Source organism: Cervus canadensis, chromosome 3, assembly GCF_019320065.1.
Source record: "Cervus canadensis isolate Bull #8, Minnesota chromosome 3, ASM1932006v1, whole genome shotgun sequence".
Classification (NCBI taxonomy): Eukaryota; Metazoa; Chordata; class Mammalia; order Artiodactyla; family Cervidae; genus Cervus; species Cervus canadensis.
The window spans coordinates 62975785-62994868 of record NC_057388.1 but is presented as its reverse complement, the minus strand read 5'-3'; the positions used below and the strand labels follow the sequence as shown (position 1 = coordinate 62994868).

Below are 19084 nucleotides of genomic sequence, written 5' to 3'. Positions count from 1 at the left end.
TGATCATTTTAGGTGTGTCAGTGGGGACGGTCTGGGTTATTATTGTTCAGTCTCCCAGTTGTATCCGACTCTTCACAACCCCATGAACTGGTTGTATTAACAAACAACCCCCAAATGTCAGTGACTTAAGGCATCAAACATTTATTTCTTACCCACATTACATGCCCATCACAGTATTTGCCCAGTGCTGTCCTTTATTTCATTGGCCAAAGCAGTCACAAGGCCATGCCTAACTTCAAAGAGACCAGGGCAGTACAGTCCTACCACATGGTGATGGATAGCTAACTGTGTATATTTATTAATACTCATAGAACTCTATGCTTAAAATGAGGGGATTTTACCATATGTGAATTATATCCCAACAATTCTGATTTTAAAAAACACTTCAGTGCATTTTTTTTTAAACAGCCAGCTTTTAAAAGCTAGGGAAATCATGATTCAGACAGCCACTTAAAATATTATTTGATCCCTAAAGAGTAATTTTATGTATTCTTTTTAAAAATCATAACTGTGGTATGCTGATAAATGTCTAGCAACCAGAAATGTTTTCTCTGAGAGAGGGAGGGAATCCTAGTATTTGTCTATTTCTATGGTATAAATATGCCTACAATGGCTGATTTCGAGCTACCAATATGACATCACTGAATTGAGCTAGGAGGAGACACACGCATGTTAAGCCAGTTCCAGCATACCACTAAAAATATTAAAATATGCTATAATTTCACAGTACAATAAGCAGCAAGATAATGACTGTCTTCCTGATGTCCCAGGATTATCTTGTATGAATTCCCAGTTTGCTAGTAATGCAAAATTAGTAGTAGTAATAGTAATAATAATGCCAACCAGATACTGCAGTTATGAAAAAATAATCTGGCAGTATCATACATGTAAAGCTAGATGGGGTCTTGGAGATTATCTAGTCGCTTGACAGTTGAAGACACTCAGAAATGTAAAAGCTGTGCCCGAAGTCACCCAGCCAATTGGTGGCAGAATCGGAACCAAAGCTCAGGTTTCCTGACTTCCTATTTAATGTCTGTGTGTGGTTTTCCCCACCACTGCAGGAACTGTGGGATTCCAGTTTTTGAATGTGTACCGTTGTTCCTAGTCCACATCCATCTTGCAAGTATTGTTCTTAAAAGGTCAACACATTCAGTTCAACCATGCCTGTGGTGAACAAGTGGCAGGGACCAGGGGGTGGGGAGGGGTGTCAGGTGTTACTTGATAGTTATTTGATCCAAACAATGCATTTTATCCTGGGAGAGCAGAGAATAACCTGGCACCTTATCTGAAGGCTGTGGTTCATCCCCAGCCCCAACTGGAACCAGTTTGCATGGGCTCCCTATCCTTGTGCTATCCACTTCCCAGCTCACCCCACCTTAAAGACATCAATGGCAGCCATGTATTTAGAACCAGGCCACCAAGCATTTTCCCATCTCAACCAAACTTTGATGTAGCTGAGAAGAGTCTTTGGGGAGAATAAGTCCATTCTACAAGTCTCAAGGTAGAGTCAAAACCAATCATAATAATAACTCTGCATAATTGTGACTGATTAGGGACCAGGCCAGACTTGTTCCCAAATATATCTCAAGCTTGTGTGATTCTCTTGGGTCATATACTTCAAATGCCTTTTTCTTCTTTCTCAATCTAACAAATTCTCGCTTTTCCTTCAGGGTCCATTTCATTGTCGTTTCTTGTTTAAAGACTTTTCTGACCTTTATCTGGCCTTGAATACTTCCCCAACCTGCCGAGCAATAGATTTATATTGCTTCTTCTACTCTGTTCCGGGAACATTTTGTGTCTACTTTACTATGGCTCATATCACAGTGTTTTGTGATTATTTGTTCAGTTGTCTGTCTCCTCAGCCAGACTGAATATTTGCCCCTTGAAGTCAAGACCCATGTCTGTCTTTTAGTTTTCTGAACCCACTATAGTGCCTGGCCTAACCCATGATTGATACCAAAGAGAGAGAGTAAGGCGAGAGGAATAGAGGGAGAGAGGGAGGAGCATTCTGGACCATTCTGGACTGAAAGCAAGCTCAGAGAAAAATGAAGTCTTTTAATGCCCTGAGTTACCAGATAATTGTGTACGCCTCAGGGCAACAAGTCTCTGCCATACTGCTCAGGAGAGTCACCAAGGCATACTTGTTTAAAAGGGAGATTCCTGCCCCCCTGCTCTCACTCTTATTCCCATTTTTAAGGGCAGCAGGGCAGAGATCTGTGTATTTACAGGCATTCCTGGAAATACACTACTCAAGCGATCTGCAGGACACTTCTGAGAAGCATTGGTCCCACTGTTTCAGGAATGCAGACAAGAGCCAGGGGGTGAGTGAAGACTCAAGTCCAGTGTATCCAGCAGGCTGTAGAGGGCACTCCACCACCTGCACCAATTCTCCAGAATCTCAGGGAACTGGAAGGTTCTAGGGGAGTCCACCCAGAACCCTTCCTGACTGGCGGAGGCCACGGTCACACAGAGAGGCCTCTGTAGATCTCTTGAACCTCTTGTTCCAGAATATGTGGCAGAGTTTTGGCATGTCATGGACACATCTGAATGTTTCCTGTTCTAGTCTGTTACTTGATTATCCTGGGCTGTGGAATAGCCACACAGGATCCTGGTCCTAGCCATGGTCTGACTCAGGAACATGAGTTGTGACCTTGGACTCCAGGACCTCCAGCAAAGCTACAGCTGCAGCCAGTGTCACTGTCGGAGCACTCCCCAGGCTGGCTTGGGCCTCCTTTGGGTTGTCCTGCCCCAGCCTGAGTCAAAGCGGTGTCCTCTAGTCAGGTCCTGTGTGTGTGCACACACACCACACACAACACACACACACACACACAACATGCACATGCATGCACACACACCCAGAGCTGCCATGCACACCATACCAACAACCGCCTCTGTCTTTGCAGCTGAGCTGCAACAGGGCTGTCACCTCCTTGGAAAGGGCCGGTTCCTGGCATCCTCAGCCTCCGAGCCCTTCTCCAGGCATCTCACACCCCTCCAGCCCCCACCCGAGCCCACCTCAGAACTGAGCCCTAGAGCTAATCTGACAGCTGCCAAGCGCTGCATGTCACACTCATTCACCTCACAGGGTACAGTTGTTTCCCAGGAGACGATCATTTCATATTCCCTCTCATTAAGTGACTATAATTATACTTACTTGGGGTGTAATTGATTTTAATTTTCACTCTGAGGTAGCATCAGGTTACAACGAGAGTCTCTCGCCTTGGAGAACTCTCTCCCTTTATTTAGCATTTAAATGAGTATCTGAGGGAAACACAAGAAGTAATTATAAGGAGAAACCACGTGTGCAAAGGGCCAGCTTTTGAAGTACTCTGACATCCTGACACAACGCGTGCATGGTTCCAGTCTGGTGCTGGGAAGTCAGCTGGGTGGCCCTGGGTGGCCCGGGGAGCATGACACCCTGGCGTTGATGAATCGTGCAGCTTGCTGGGAGCCAGCCTTTCCCTCGGCACCGAAGCCATTCTCATGCACTGCTTGTCTATGACTCATAGCCTCTGTTTATGAATTAGCACATATTTGTTAAAATCTTGCACATTGCTCTACCTAAAGTTTACAAATAGTAGTAGTACCACAATTTCAATTGCCTACTCTTTTTTTTTTTAACAATTTTAGTGTCTTATATTCATAGATCCCTTGTTAATCTTTCAGAGACTAGGTCCCCATTATTATATGTCACAAAAAGCAGCGGTGCTTAATTTCAAACTTTTCTAATGGAATGCAGATACAGTAATTTGTGATTCAGGGGTATTTGTTATATAATTGAAGCATAAATGTGAAAGAAAGTGTTAGTTGCTCAGTCATGTCTGACTCTTTGTGACCCCATGGACTGTAGCCTGCCAGGCTCATCTGTCCATGGGATTCTCCAGGCAAGAATACTGGAGTGCATAGCCATCGCCTTCTCCAGGGGATCTTCCCAACCCAGAGATCGAATCCATGTCTCCTGCATTGCAAACAGATTCTTTACTATCTGAGCCACCAGGGAAGCCCATGATGGAAGCCTAAATCTCCCTTTATTTTCAGATGGTGAAAATTCTAGAAGTAGTGGGATGTATTGGTTCTTTTTGAGTTTCTAAACTATGAGCCAAGTTATACAAATAATTGGTTTACTAAAAGAATGCCACAGGAGCTGTGTAATACACACACACACACACACACTTATTACAAATAGACCTAGAATTCTAATGTTAGCTGTCCCATCTCTGTTCTCCCATGACTCCAATATTATATAGTTATCCTGGTTAGTTGGCTGACCACTATCCCCAGCTTCTAATGTCACAAGAGCATCTGCATACCTACAGCCGGGAGTTACGGTTTATTGAACATTTGAAGGTGGAAAGTGGTCCTGACTGAGACCTCGCTTGGGCAGAAAGAAGACCAAGGCCCAAATACATCAGATGATTTAGCCAAGATGACAGCAATTGCAACAAAAAAAAATGAAACATGCAAAATACAAGTGCATGTGTAATAAGCAGGAGAATTTTTAATCAAATCAAAATATTTATCATATGTTTCTGATCAAAATTCTTAGTTTCCCTCAATCATAGCTGGATATGAGAAAGGATGTGCTTTCAGTGTGGCAAAAACACCCAAGAAGATAAGACATTTGCTTTGGCCTTGCCCTTTGCCTATCTCAGCAGCAGCGTTCTTTGTGTAATGATCCAAGGGTGTGATGAAGTATCAGAATTCAGGAACCGACAGATGTAATGCCCAGAAGACACATTGGTGAAATTCAACCGGTTAAGAACTCTATTGCCTTGAATTTGACAGTGATTCTTTCACAAACAGTCTCCCCTGGTTTTGAATTAAGTTACACTAATACTAGGAGAGACCAGTTTCTTGTTCTCTTTCATGTAGTCTCAAGTTTTCTCAGAAATCCATCTCTCCTGTAGCCGTGCTTCTTGCCAGAAACATGGAAGATCAGGGGTTACAAATCTCCCCCTCTGAAGGCTGTGGAGGGCTCACATTCACACATTTTAATTATTTTAAAAAATTTATTCTCAGCTATCTTTTCAAAGACTTGCAGGGTTAGGGGAAGACTTGTCATATTTCCTTCCTCCTGTGTTTTTAATCCTTGCTTCTCTTTCACATGGCACTAATTCCCTTTCTCTCATTCTACTGCACCTTATCTGGTTTCTCGTGTAATCTGGAATTTTTCTTTTTCCACTGAAAGAGGAAGGTAGCCCTAGAGAAGTCAGGGTGAGGTCATCCTAACTAATCCTCCTCCCCCACACAGATCGAACTTGTCCAGCTCATCTCTCTTCCCAGTTCTTCATCAGGTGCAATCTCCATGGACTGGCCAGGGAGGCCCCAGTTGTCTTGGGACAGAATAAAACATCTGATTAAGTATGCAGTGGGAAAGGAAACAAAGAACTCCTTTCTGAGGTCAGGCAGCCAATTGCAGGAGCTGACCCAGCCTCACAGAGCAGCTCACAGCAGCAGGTGGGAACCTCTGCTGGGATAGCTGTGCACACCCACTGGCCAGGTGTGACATCAGCCTGCAGCCTGGGAGGGCTCCATCCCACCCTCCTCCCTTGCTGCCTGCCAGACTCCCAGGTATCAAGAAAAGCAAGAATAAACCGCCAGCAAACTCACAAGTGGTGTAGGAGAAGCCTCTAGAAGCTTCTGTGTACCATGCATTTGAAAGTCCTTAGATTTTACTGCTATCAGTAGAAACCAGGCAGCCAACGAGGCAGCAGCAAGAGGAAGAGGCCAAGAGGAGAGGAACATGGAGGTGGAGGGAGAGGAGCCATCAACACATAAAATACTATCAACCAATCCGTCTGCATCCAAACATCAACATCTGTCCTCTACCTCATCCTCTCTGTCACTAAGGCAAAGCACAGCTGTCCTTCTTCTAAACCAGAAGCCACAATCTCACCACGATCCTTAGTGTTCTTTTGAAGCAAAATTTCTCTAGCATATGCGTATTGGAATCACCTGGGTATCTTGAAAAAATATTGATACCTGGCTTTTGCCTCCATTCTGATTTAATTGATCTGGGGTGGCAGATAGACGTCTGGATTTTTGAAGTTCCCCAGGCAATTATAATGTGTAACAAAGTTTGGGAACCACTGCATTATTAGCCAGGCAGTTCCTGGAGCCCATGCCCCACACACCCTCAGAATAGATCTTGGTGATAGGCTCTACTTCCTCCAAGCGACACTTCACCCCTTTGTAACAATAGAAATTTGGGGGCAAATTCAGATCCAGCCAATATTTATTGTGTACCCATTATATGCCATGCCTTGCACTGCTGCCTTCATATATATTATCTAACAACCCAGCTTGATGATGTTAGTTGTTTGATTTGTTGGTTCATTGGTTGGTTGGGTGGATGGGTGGATAGGCTGCTGCTGCTAAGTCACGTCAGTCGCATCCGACTCTGTGTCACCCCTTAGGTGGCAGCCCACCAGGCTCCTCCATCCCTGGGATTCTCCAGGCAAAAATACTGGAGTGGGTTGCCATTTCCTTCTCCAGTGCATGAAAGTGAAAAGTGAAAATGAAGTCGCTTAGTCGTGTCTGACTCTTCACAACCCCATGGACTGTAGCCTACTAGTCTCCTCCGTCCATGGGATTTCCCAGGCAAGAGTACTGGAGTGGGATGCCATTGCCTTCTCCAGGGTGGATAGGAGAGAGGGGATATAAAGTGTCTACAGCGGTGTCTGACATAATAAATTTTAATTGTATATTTATATTGTCCTGTCGCATAAACACTAAAAGAGTTGTGTCTATAAATTCCTACTCATTTAACCTATTTTGATACCTGTCCTTGGGATAGTGTTTTTCTCATAATGGAAAAAATATAACCAGTGTTGCACATATGATTTTTTGTGCAGAGAAACTAAAATACAAATGCATTCTGAATAAAAGCTACCACCATTTGTAATACTGCTGAGCATTAATCCTGTAAAGAAGACATGCTGATTTGGCAGAAACATGAATAAACAGATGTGCTTGGCCCCCCGGGACACTGGCTTATTCACTTTGGGAGTGGAAGGGACTTTCACAGGCCATGTTACCAAAATCTTGTTTTGGATACTATTGCTGGGAAACAAACCACTTTAAAACTTAATTGTGTAAATTATCTGTTGTGTTACATTTACAGGTTCAGTGCATCAGGACTAAAGCAGGGTATGGGGGGAATCCTCTACTCCATGCTGTCTGGCTTCATGATGGGGAAGAGTCCAAGGCCAGGGAGAGTGTGATGACTGGGGACTGAAATTGTCAGGAAACTCCTCTCTTCACGTGCATGGCCCCTGGGTTGAAATTACTTGAACACTGGACTTAGCAGGACTGTAAATCAGTGTCTCCATGAGTCCTCTCCACAAAATGTGTTTTCCCTCAAACTTGGCAGCCTCAGTATAGCTGAACTTCTTCAAAGACAGCTCACAGCTCCAGTGTATGGGTTTCCATGGACAAGGCAGAAGCCACATTGCCTTTTATGACCCAGCTTCGGGAATCAGACCATGTTACCATCATATATTCTACCGGTTGAAGTAGACACAAGTCCGTCCAGCTTTGCTGGAAGGGGACATCCAGCCCATATCTCGATAGGAAGAATGTTTTATTTTTCATAGGAGTTTTATAGTCATTGTTAAAATACTACACCCCCAATTCTTAGGAACTGAACCCTAGGTAGGACCCAACAGAAGGAAATCTTACCAACTCATTTCATCACCCTTTGTGCCTCATTTTTATTGACATGTATTATTCGTTTTTTTGTGAAGGAAGAATTAGATCTCTAACATCCCTCTTACCTGGAATGTGCTGGCAACATGGTGACAAAAAAACTCTCCGTCCTTTCCTAAATTCAGTGCTCACCTTGGATGATGTCAATTTTGAGACAAGAACCCTTGGCACCAGCTTTCTGTGTTGGACCAATGGCAAGAGACCTTCCTATTTCAGCAGCAGAACCCATGTTATAATGCCAAGGCCAAGCAGTTGAGCCCAGAGTGCTGGTTGGTAACCCAGCAAGGGTGCCCAGCACACTGACAGCTCCCAAGCTTCCGCCTTCTTTGCACATGCACTCCTTCCCCTTCTGACCTTGCCAGCCAGTTGTTTTGTTTTGCCAGAGTACCATGATTTTCTGGAAGAATTCAGAGCAGCAGATAAGTGGGCAGTTTCCTGTGGATTCAGATCATTTAGGATGTGTCATTTGGGGCTACGATGCTGTTTCTTATCCATGGTAAGATGCTGGAAACATCCACGCTAAGAAACGGCATTTCTTATCCATGATAAGAAACAACTAAGATGCTGTGTCTTTCTTTCAGAGCTTAAGGAGCTCTGAAAACAAGGTGGGTGGATGCCCGGACCTTGCATCAGAGCCCAGAGATCTTGGGACTTCAGACTAACTGGCACCAGTGAGCAGAGAGGTCAAGATGTGGAATGCTGGGGTTCAGATGACACCCTGGGCTCTTTCCAGTAAGTCATCATGGAACCCATAGCGACATTGTGTCCCATTTCTCCTGGTGTACAGACCTTGGAGTGAGCTCCCGGAGGTGGTGCTTCCTGCCCTACCCAACAGGAACCGACACCCTGCAGTGCACTTTAAGCCATCAGCTATGGCCAGTCATCCTGGGCTTACTTTGCCTCATATTGCACTGAATGATTCTCCACTTGGAAGGGAAAGAACCATCTCCACTCCCTGCAGCACTCACCTCATTCCCCAAGAACCTGAAAGGCTCTTTCTGAGCGCCCAGGACCAAAGTGACCAGCCATATTTTAATCCCCAAGGTCAATCAGTTCAGATCAGTTTAGTCACTCAGTCATGTCCAACTTTTTGCGACCCCATGGACTACAGCACGCCAGGCTTCCCTGTCCATCACCAACTCCAAGAGCATACTCGAACTCACATCCACTGAGTCAGCGATGCCATCCAACCATCTCATCCTCTGTTGTCCCCTTCTCCTCCCACCTTCAATCTTTCCCAACATCAGAGTCTTTTCAAATGAGTCAGTTCTTTGCATCAGGTGACCAAAGATTTGGAGCTTCAACATCAGTCCTTCAATGAATATCCAGGACTAATTTCCATTAGGATGAACTGGTTGGATCTCTTTGCTGTCCAAGGGACTCTCAAGAGTCTTCTCCAACACCACAGTTCAAAAGCATCAATTCTTTGGTGCTCAGCTTTCTTTATAGTCCAACTCTCATATCCATACATGACTACTTGAAAAACCACAGCTTTGACTAGATGGACCTTTGTTGGCAAAATAATGTCTCTGCTTTTTAAAATGCTGTCTAGGTTGCTCATAACTTTTCTTCCAAGGAGCAAGGGTCTTTTAATTTCACAGCTGAAGTCACCATCTGCACTAATTTTGGAGCCCAAAACCCTAAAGTCTCTCACTATTTCCATTGTTTCCCCATCTATTTGCCATGAAGTGATGGAACCAGATACCATGATCTTAGTTTTCTGAATGTTGAGTTTTAAGCCAACATTTTCACTTTCCTCTTTCACTTTCATCAAGAGGCTCTTTAGTTCTTCTTCACTTTCTGCCATAAGGGTGGTGTCATCTGCATATCTGAGGTTATTGATATTTCTCCCGGCAATCTTGATTCCGGCTTGTGCTTCATCCAGCCCGGCAGTTCTCATGATGTACTCTGCATATAAGTTAAATAAGCAGGGTGACAATATACAGCCTTGACATACTCCTTTCCCAATTTGGAACCAGTCTGTTGTTCCATGTCCAGTTCTAACTGTTGCTTCCTGACCTACATACAGACTTCTCAGGAGGCAGGTCAGATGGTCTGGTATTCCCATCTCTTGAAGAATTCTCCACAGTCTTCTGTGATCCACACAGTCAAAGGCTTTGGCATAGTCAATAAAGCAGAAGTAGATGTTTTTCTGGAACTCTCTTGTTTTTTCGATGATCCAAGGGATGTTGGCAATTTGATCTCCGGTTCCTCTGCCTTTTCTAAATCCAGCTTGAACATCTGGAAGTTCATGGTTCATGTACTGTTGAAGCCTGGCTTGGGGAATTTTGAGCATTACTTTACTAGTGTGGGAAATGAGTATAATTGTGCGGTAGTTTGAGCATTCTTTGGCATTGCCTTTCTTAGGGATTGGAATGAAAACTGAACTTTTCCAGTCCTGCTGGCCACTGCTGAGTTTTCCAAATTTGCTGGCATATTGAGTTCAGCACTTTCACATCATCTTTTAGGATTTGAAATAGCTCAACTGGAATTCCATCACCTCCACTAGCTTTGTTCATAGTGATGGTTGGTTCCTAAGGCCCACTTGACTTCACATTCCAGGATGTCTGGCTCTAGGTGAGTGATCACACCATCGTAATTATCTGGGTCGTGAAGACTTTTTTTTGTGTAGCTCTTCTGTGTATTCTTGCCACCTCTTCTTAGGTGTTAGGTCCATAACATATTTGTCCTTTATTGTGCCTATCTTTGCATGAAAAGTTCCCTTGGTATCTCTAATTTTCTTGACGAGATCTCTAGTCTTTCTCATTCTATTGTTTTCCTCTATTTCTTTGCACTGATCACTGGGGAAGGCTTTCTTATCTCTCCTTGCTATTCTTTGGAACTCTGCATTCAAATGGGTATATCTTTCCTTTTCTCCTTTGCCTTTCACTTCTCTTCTTTTCATAGCTATTTGTAAGGCCTCCCCAAGCAACCATTTTGCCTTTTTGCATTTCTTTTTCTTGGGGATGGTCTTGATCCCTGTCTACTATACAATGTCACGAACCTCCATCCATAGTTCATCAGGCACTCTATCAGATCTAATCCCTTACTTCTATTTCTCATTTCCACTGTATAATCGTAAGGGATTTGATTTAGGACATACCTAAATGGTCTAGTGGTTTTGCCCACTTTTTTCAATTTAAGTCTGAATTTGGCAAGAAGGAGTTCATGATCTGAGCAACAGTCAGCTCCCAGGCTTGTTTTTGCTGATTGAATAGAGCTCCTCCATCTTTGGCTGCAAAGAATATAATCAATCTGATTTTGGTGTTGACCATCTGGTGATGTCCATATGTAGAGTCTTCTCTTGTGTTGTTGGAAGAGGGTGTTTGCTATGACTAGTGCGTTCTCTTGGCAAAACTCGATTAGTCTTTGCCCTGCTTCATTCTGTACTCCAAGGCCAGATTTGCCTGTTACTCCAGGTATTTCTTGACTACCTACTTTTGCATTCCAGTCCCTTATAATGAAAAGGACATCTATTGTGGGTGTTAGTTCTAGAAGGTCTTATAGATCTTCATAGAACCATTCAACTTCAGTTTCTTCAGCATTATTGGTTGGGGCATAGACTTGGATTGCTGTGATATCGAATGGTTTGCCTTGGAAACTAATCAAGATCATCTGTCATTTTTGAGATTGCATCCAAGTACTGCATTTCAGACTCTTATTGACTATGATGGCTACTCCATTTCTTCTAAGGGATTCTTGCCCACAGTAGTAGATATTATGGCCCTATATGGCATGGCTCTTAGTTTCATTGAGTTAGACAAGGCTGTGGTCCAAGTGATCAGATTGATTTGTTTCCTGTGATTGTGGTTTTCAGTCTGTCTGCCCTCTGATAGAGACGGATAAGAGATTTATGGAAGCTTCCTGATGGAAGAGACTGACTGAGGGGGAAACTGGGTCATGTTCTGATGAGCTGGGCCATGGTCAGTAAATCTTTAATCCAATTTTCTGTTGAAGGGGGGGACTGTTTCCTCCCTGTTTTTGAAGGGGGGGACTGTTTCCTCCCTGTTTATGACCTGAGGCCAAACTATGGTGGAAGTAGTGAAGATAATGGCAACCTCCTAAAGGAGGTCCACCTGCAATGCAGGAGACTTGGGTTTGATCTCTGGGTTGGGAAGATCCCCTGGAGAAGGGGAAGGCCACCCACTCCAGTATTCTGGCCTGGAGAATTTCAGGGACTGTATAGTCCATGGGGTCGCAAAGAGTCGGACACGACTGAGGGACTTTCACTCACTCACACAGTGTGTAAATATAAACCCCTTGTGTGTTCCGCCATATGCCTCGACTACCATTTGTGGCTAATGTACTTAAACCTTATGCTTAGCTCTCTATTGAATCTGCTTGAATTTAAATGACCATGTGTTTTTTAATTGTGGCAGGTCAGAAAAGATTTTTTTTCTCTATATCACATCAAGTAAAGGCAGTCTTAGTTCAACTCAATTGTCAACACCTTCCTAAGATTAGGCCTTACTTTGAAAGCATCACCTGCATAAAGTTAAAGTTAAAGTTAATTTTGTCATTAAATTATATATGCATATATGCATATAAAATGATGCCAGGCATGGATCTGAGCAATTTACAACTCACAACTTAAATTGTACATTTAATCATCTATGAAGAGCTACCATATTATCCACACTTCACATTTGAGGGAAAGAGGCACAGAGTGGTTCCGTAACTTGGCATGAGGTTTCCCAGCCGGGAAGTGTTGAAGCAGGATTTGAACACAAACAACTTAGCTCCAGAGACTGATGCTGAATAAGGACTTCTTGGCAAGCAAAAAACCTTCTCCATTTCTAGAGTTTGACTGCCATTTCTATGACCAAGGGGTTTGTGAGCACAAAACATTTTCAACTGAAATAGCACAAGGCCAGCTACTGTGTTAGTTTCTTACACAACGTTTTAGGAGATGACTAGAAACCTTTGTTGTTGATAGAAATTAAAGACAGAACCATGTTTCATTTTTATAAGGCTGAAGTGAAAAAAATTAAACTAGAAAATATTTTAATTATTTAAAATAGAAGCTCCTTGTTCCCAAATCGTTACTGAAATATTATAAAAACTCAAGTCTCATAGGTATATTATACATGTGAGGATGTAATTTTCTGGGTTGGAGTAAGTTTATTTAGAGAAAAATCTGTGTCATACAAACTTGACATCTATTCCTTCTTCTTTTAACTCCTGACTTTTACAAACAATAATATTTATGATATAAACTATTTTTATTTGAAAAATTTATTTCTTTTGGCTCAAGAGAGATTTCTCTTGGCTCTTCAGAGGTTTAACCTAAATCATGTTTTTACAGAAATAGTATTCTGTCCTGCATTTTGGAAAGATTTTAATTTATATCAGGAGATGCCTGCTCTATGACACAGGGAGCTCAAACCTGGTGCTCTGTGATAACCTAGAGGGGTGGGATGGGCTGGGAGGTGGGAGGGAGGCTCAGAGGGCGGGGAAATGTGTATTCCTACAGCTGTTCATGTTGATGTATGGCAGAAACCAACACAATATTGTAAAGCCGTCATCCTCCAATTAAAAATAAATAAATTTTCCAAAGGAGATGCCATAAAATGGAAGGTATTAGGCCCCACAGAAGGCACATCCTTTCTTAATGCCTGATAGAATAAGAGTTTTCTTTTCTAATAACGTTACTTAACCACTTGTTTTGCACGTCTGAGTTTCTTTATTTTTTTTTTTAAATATCAATAAAAACTTTAATTTCTTTCAAATGTATCCAAATACATATTGGAATTGGAATATTATAAAAGAGGGAGTTTAGAGAAGACACATGATTTAATAAACTGTATGGCAATGATTAGGCAGCCATCTAGAAAGCTTTAAGTTGGATCCATACATCATATATGCATATATGTGTGCATGCTCAGTCATGTCCAACTCTTTGAGACCCCACGGACTGTAGCCCACCAGGCTCCTCTGTCCATGGGATTTCCCAGGCAAGAATACTGGAGTGGGTTGCCATTTCCTTCTCCCTGAGTTTCTTTAAATATATTATAGTTGTGAGGTCCAGACCACAGAAAACTCTAATATTTTAGATTTGATTTCTAGTTATATTTAAAACTTACCTAATTTTCCCTTTAAGGTAAAGGCCTCCTAGTACAAAACAAAATTGATGCAGACTGAGGGAAGAAAAGGTTTTTGATTCTCTGTGGAAAGCGTTTCCTTTTTTTTTTTTTTAATTCCAATAATAAAGGTAATTAATTCAAGAAATTCTGAAAGATACAGAAAATATAGTCATGGGGCTGTTTCCTTACAGTGATTTCCTATGCATTGGAATTTTAAAATATATTTGTAAGCATTGTACATTTGTAATTTTGTGTGCTGCTTTATTCATGTAGTATCTTACAATCATGTTGCTGTGCACTCCTTACAAATATCATTTTTGATTGTTACATGAGCCTCATACTTAGTTATTTCCTAAGGTTAGGACATACACAATACATTCCAATTTAATATTAGAAATAATGCTGTCTTGAATGTCTTTTGTATTTAGGATCATTTTCTTAAGATAGATTCTTAGAAATTGAATTGCAGAATCTTAAAGCATATTTAAGAGAAGACTCTTGAGAGTCACTTGGACTGCAAGAAGATCAATCCAGTCAATCCTCAATGAAATCAATCCTGAATATGCATTGGAAGGATTGATGCTGAAGCTGAAGCTCCAATACTTTGGCTACCTGATGCAAAGAGCTGACTCATTGGAAAAGACCCTGATGTTGGGAAAGATTGAAGGCAGGAGGAGAAGGGGACGACAGAGGATGAGATGGTTGGATGGCATCACCGACTCGATGGACATGAGTTTGAGCAAACTCGAGGAGATAGTGAGGGACAGGGAAGCCTGGCGTGCTGCAGACTATGGGGTCACGAAGAGTTGGACACGCGTTAGCAACTGAACAACAACAACAGTATGGCCTGTAGAAGGAACTGATCCTGTGTTTAAATCCCACCACATGTTAGTTCTGCAAGCTTGAGTGGTGAGAGCCCTCTTAGCTTCAGTTTCCTCATCTATAAAATGAAGGTAATAGTGTCACACGGCTGTCATGCAGATTAAATGAGACAACAGTTAATGTGCCTGGTGCATCGTGTGTCCAATAATTGTTAGGGTTATTTTTTCCTATTTGGTTGCTGATGTGAATTTAATGCATCTTAAGTTTTAAGCAGCCGTGAGCATGTGCATAGAGGCATGGCTTCACAAAAGAACATTATGAGTTCAAGGAATGGTCCTGGGTTCTGGGCCCTGAACAGATATGGAGGAGTGGGAAGAGGCAGGTGGAAGGTCAGGGTCATGGGTCACATCAAAGGTGCTTCTCAGTTCTCAACAGCTGTTACATTCACTTCACAGAGGTGGACGGACACTCCCCCACCCAAAATTTGGCTTGATGTAGAAAGCAATGGTACCACATGACCATCCAAGAGGATATGAAGTTTTTTACTCACACAAAGTAAGGCTTTCTGGGGACAGCAGGTCTGAGATGGCCTGAGAGAGCTGGGAAGGACAGCTGGCTTAGGGGTTTATGGTGCTTGGGGTGGGGCTGGAGGAGGTATCCCCACCCACGGAGGCTCCTGTGGTTTTGAATCCCCGCTGGCACCAAGGGAGGTGGCACGTGGGTTTTCTGACTCACAGTCAAATCCCCAAATTGGAGTCAGAATCTGCATTGCACAGGCTGTGGTTTTATGATGGAAAAGGGAATCTCAATGGCTTTCTTCCCTTCTTAAAAGAAAAAGCATTCCCTCTGGACCCCGCCTCTCCCGGCCCCTTTGGTCAGCTCCCCCTTGCTCCCCAGTTCTCCAGTCCTGGCTCAACAACAATCTCTGCTCCCAATACTCGCCTCTTCCTTTTCTGTCTAAAGTGTCTGCAGTCAGGTCTCCCCCACCACTCCCCAGAAACAGCTGTTGTCAAGGGGATCACTCGCTTGCCTAAAAGCTGCTGAATCCTTGGTCCTTTCTCGGTCCCCATCACACCTGACCTGTCAGGGGCAGTGGCCCCAATTGTTCATCTTTTCCTGGGCTTTCAGGATATCAAATGTGCCTCCTCTTTCTCTTTGCCTAGTTCTGTCTCAATTTCCTGACCTTGTAATTGTTGGGGTCGCCCAGGGCTCAGTCCTGGGGCTCCTGCTGTCCTCTGTCTCCACTTGCACTCTTGCTGTAAGTCCACCTGATCACAACAACTCTCAGGGTGTCTCCAGCACCTACATCTCCCTGGAACCCAGGTCTGTATGTCCGCTGCCTACTCAGACTTCCTACATCCCACACCGAGTTCTGCCCTTCCCCTGCACTCTACCTCTTTCATAGTCTTCGTCCCGTAATGGAAGCTTCGTCTCTAGTTGCTCAAGGCCTGAGCTGTGCCATTGTCCTGGAGCCCTTCTGTTACTGACCAGGGTTCTTGGCCTCCTTCATCAACAGAAACTGGTCAGAGGCCAGACAGGAAATTCAGGCCAGGCTTTACTGGGGCCCCTGCTGTGGCGGAGGGGAGTGAGAACCAGCAACAGATTCCCTGCTGGGCTGCTCCCTGAGGGCAAGGGGGCAAGCTGGTTCCTTATATGGGATGAGGGTCGGGGTGTGTCCAGAGGGGTGGCTTAGGTGGTTTACCCATGCCTTTGGTGGTGCTGTATGCGGGTGGCATGCACAGTGCTCTGCTATTGCTCCTGGCTCTTCAGAAGAAGCAGTTGGGCTTTTGGCCTTTTTTGTATCTTGTTGTCCCTAATTTGCCCCCATTGCACATGCTTGCAGTTATTTTAGCCCCTTATATTTTCTTTGTATTTTCTTGCTCAAGGAGACGTTTATCCAGGTGCAAGCACTGCAGCCAAGGGTCCTACTATCTCACTTCCTCTTTCTTCTCTCTCACCTCGAATCCAAGCTGTCAGCTGGTCCTGAAGGCTCCACTTTGAAATGATATCCAGAAACCTGCCCCCACCCCACCACCACCCCTGTTCCCAGCCCAAGCCGAACCACTGTCCTCTCTTCACCTGGATTTCCGTAACAGCCTCAAACTGGCCTTCCTGCCTCCACCCTTGCCCTCCTAAGTCCTCCACACAACAGTCAGAGCGATGCTTTTGAAAAGTAAATCCATGGCTGATTCATGTCAATGTATGACAAAACCCACTACAATATTGTAAAGTAATTAGCCTCCAACTAATAAAAATAAATGAAAAATAAAATAAAATAAAAGTAATTCCGATCAGACCACACGTCTGTTCAGAGCCCTGCAGTGGCTGCTCACGTCACTCAGAGTAAAAGCAGAAGTCCTTCCTCTCTCCCGCCAGGCCCTCACTTCTCCTCATGCATGCTGCTCTAGCCACTCTTGATGTTTGCTATTTCCTAAACCCAACCTTGCTCCTGTCTCAGGGCCTTTACATTTGCTGTCCCCTCTGCCTGCAGGGCTCCTCCAGGTATCAACGTGGCTCACCCATCACCTCCTGCCAGGCTCTGCCCAAGTGCCACCTTCTCAGCAAAGCCGCCCCTGGCCATCCTGTTTTAAATGGCATCCTCCCTCCCCATCACCCTCTACCCTGTATCCTTGTTTCTTTGTGACATTTATCACTTTCTTGAATAATATATAATATATTTATGAGTTTTGTTTATTGTCTGGTCTCTAAGAGTGCAGAGATTTTTGTCAGTTGTTCACTGCTGTTTTCCACTGACCTAAAACAGTGCCTGATATATGATTGATACTTAGTAAATATTTGCTGAAGGAAGAAAGGGAGGGAGGAAGAAAACAGAATGAGGGAGAAAAGGAGGGAATGAAGGGAAGGGGGAAGAAAGGAAGGAAAAAACTATATTTGAAGCACAGAATACTTTTATTGTGTTAAAACCCAGCTAAGATCAAACTGGATGTGGTCATTTCACACTGAACTGCCCCTCTGCAATATGCACATGTACACATTAGGATGACAGAGTCTCTTCCCAGAGCTGGCCAGTGGCTGGTAGAAGTGTCTGCCTCATCACACATACCCTGACATTCCACCTGGGAAGGGGCTCCAGGGCTATATTCTTAGCATAAGGCTGGTCTTCCCAACACACAGATAGGAGGTTCAGCTGCAGAATTTGAAAACCCCATCCACCTCTCACACAGGAGGCCAGAACTCATTTTAGATTCACTTCTGGAATGTGCAAGCATCCGTATTTCAGAACTTCTGAGTTGGTAAATACCCCCAGGAACTATATTGCTCAGGATCAGCTGCACAGCTGTGAATGGCCCTGAGGACTCTCTTGTGTGGGTGATTGCTCACTGTGACAAGCACAGTAGGGGATTTGAGATTTTGTGTGTGTGTGAAATTTTGAAAAAATGTTTAATAGGTATCTCTGTCATTTACAACATGAGACAGTTTGCATGCAGAAAACAGCTGGTTAATTTGGTTTTTCCCTTTCAGTAAAGATGCACCCTCATCCAACTGCTGACCAGAGAATCTGGTAGAAAAGCAGCCTGAGGCTCTGTCTGGCACATTCCGCCCTGCAAATTGCCAGGCTACAGTAGGGCCATGCCCTGCCTTGTCAAGTTGCTTCAGGCATGTCCAACTCTGTGCGACCCTATAGACAGCAGTATGCCAAGAAAGTGCAATTCTGCAAACAGCCAGCCTCTGGCTGAGATTTCTCAGGCTCAACTGAGTGAGCAACAGTGCCAGGGAGGGGGAAAGAGAGAAATACATTTGGGTTCTACTCTACTATTGAGTGCCATAGCCAGAAACTGAGCATCTCTGACTTTTGTAATAAAATCCCTAAGTCAGTCATTTCGGATACCTACCTCCTTGGCTGGAGACGGGAAGGTGCAAAGAAAGGAACCCACAAAGAAAAGGACATTAAATACTGAATAAGAGAAAAGAGTCACACAGGGCCCAAAGGAAAATAGCTGGAAACTTTGTAATAGTCACTTCTCCCTTAAAACTTTCATTCCCCGTTTTGGGTCTGAGTTTTATAAAAGGTCACCTAAAGTGTCGCAAGGCAGTTTTAGCAATGCGATCCCACAAATGCTCCAGTCTCTCAAAAATAACCCCTCTGTCTTCTCTGAAACTCAGCGTTTGAGAACTATGACTCCCATTTTTAAAGTTCTTGCATAAGAAAATGGGTTACTACTCTCTGACATAAACCTCTTTTTTTTTCCTCTTTCAAAAACTGTGCACAAAAACAAAACACCAACAGCTACACATGGAAATGTGTGAAATGCTTAACACAACCTAAAAGGTTTTTCTCTCTAACAGGGAGTATCTTTTGCGTCTACAATTAAGCAGACTGTGAGAAACAGCATTGGTGAGCCAAGATTGGTGACATCAACCTCAATAAAACAGGTGGAGAAACAAAGTGGGAAGGACAGCAGTGTTAACATTGCACAATCAGTCAACCCCAGAAGCATCAGATTATTTAT

General features: G+C 43.6%; 1 protein-coding gene across 3 annotated transcripts in view; it reads left to right on the top strand.

Annotated features, from left to right (window-relative positions):
• Nucleotides 1-19084, top strand: part of CHN2 (chimerin 2) — a 332030-nt gene that overhangs the window by 262090 nt on the left and 50856 nt on the right. The window lies entirely within an intron of this gene.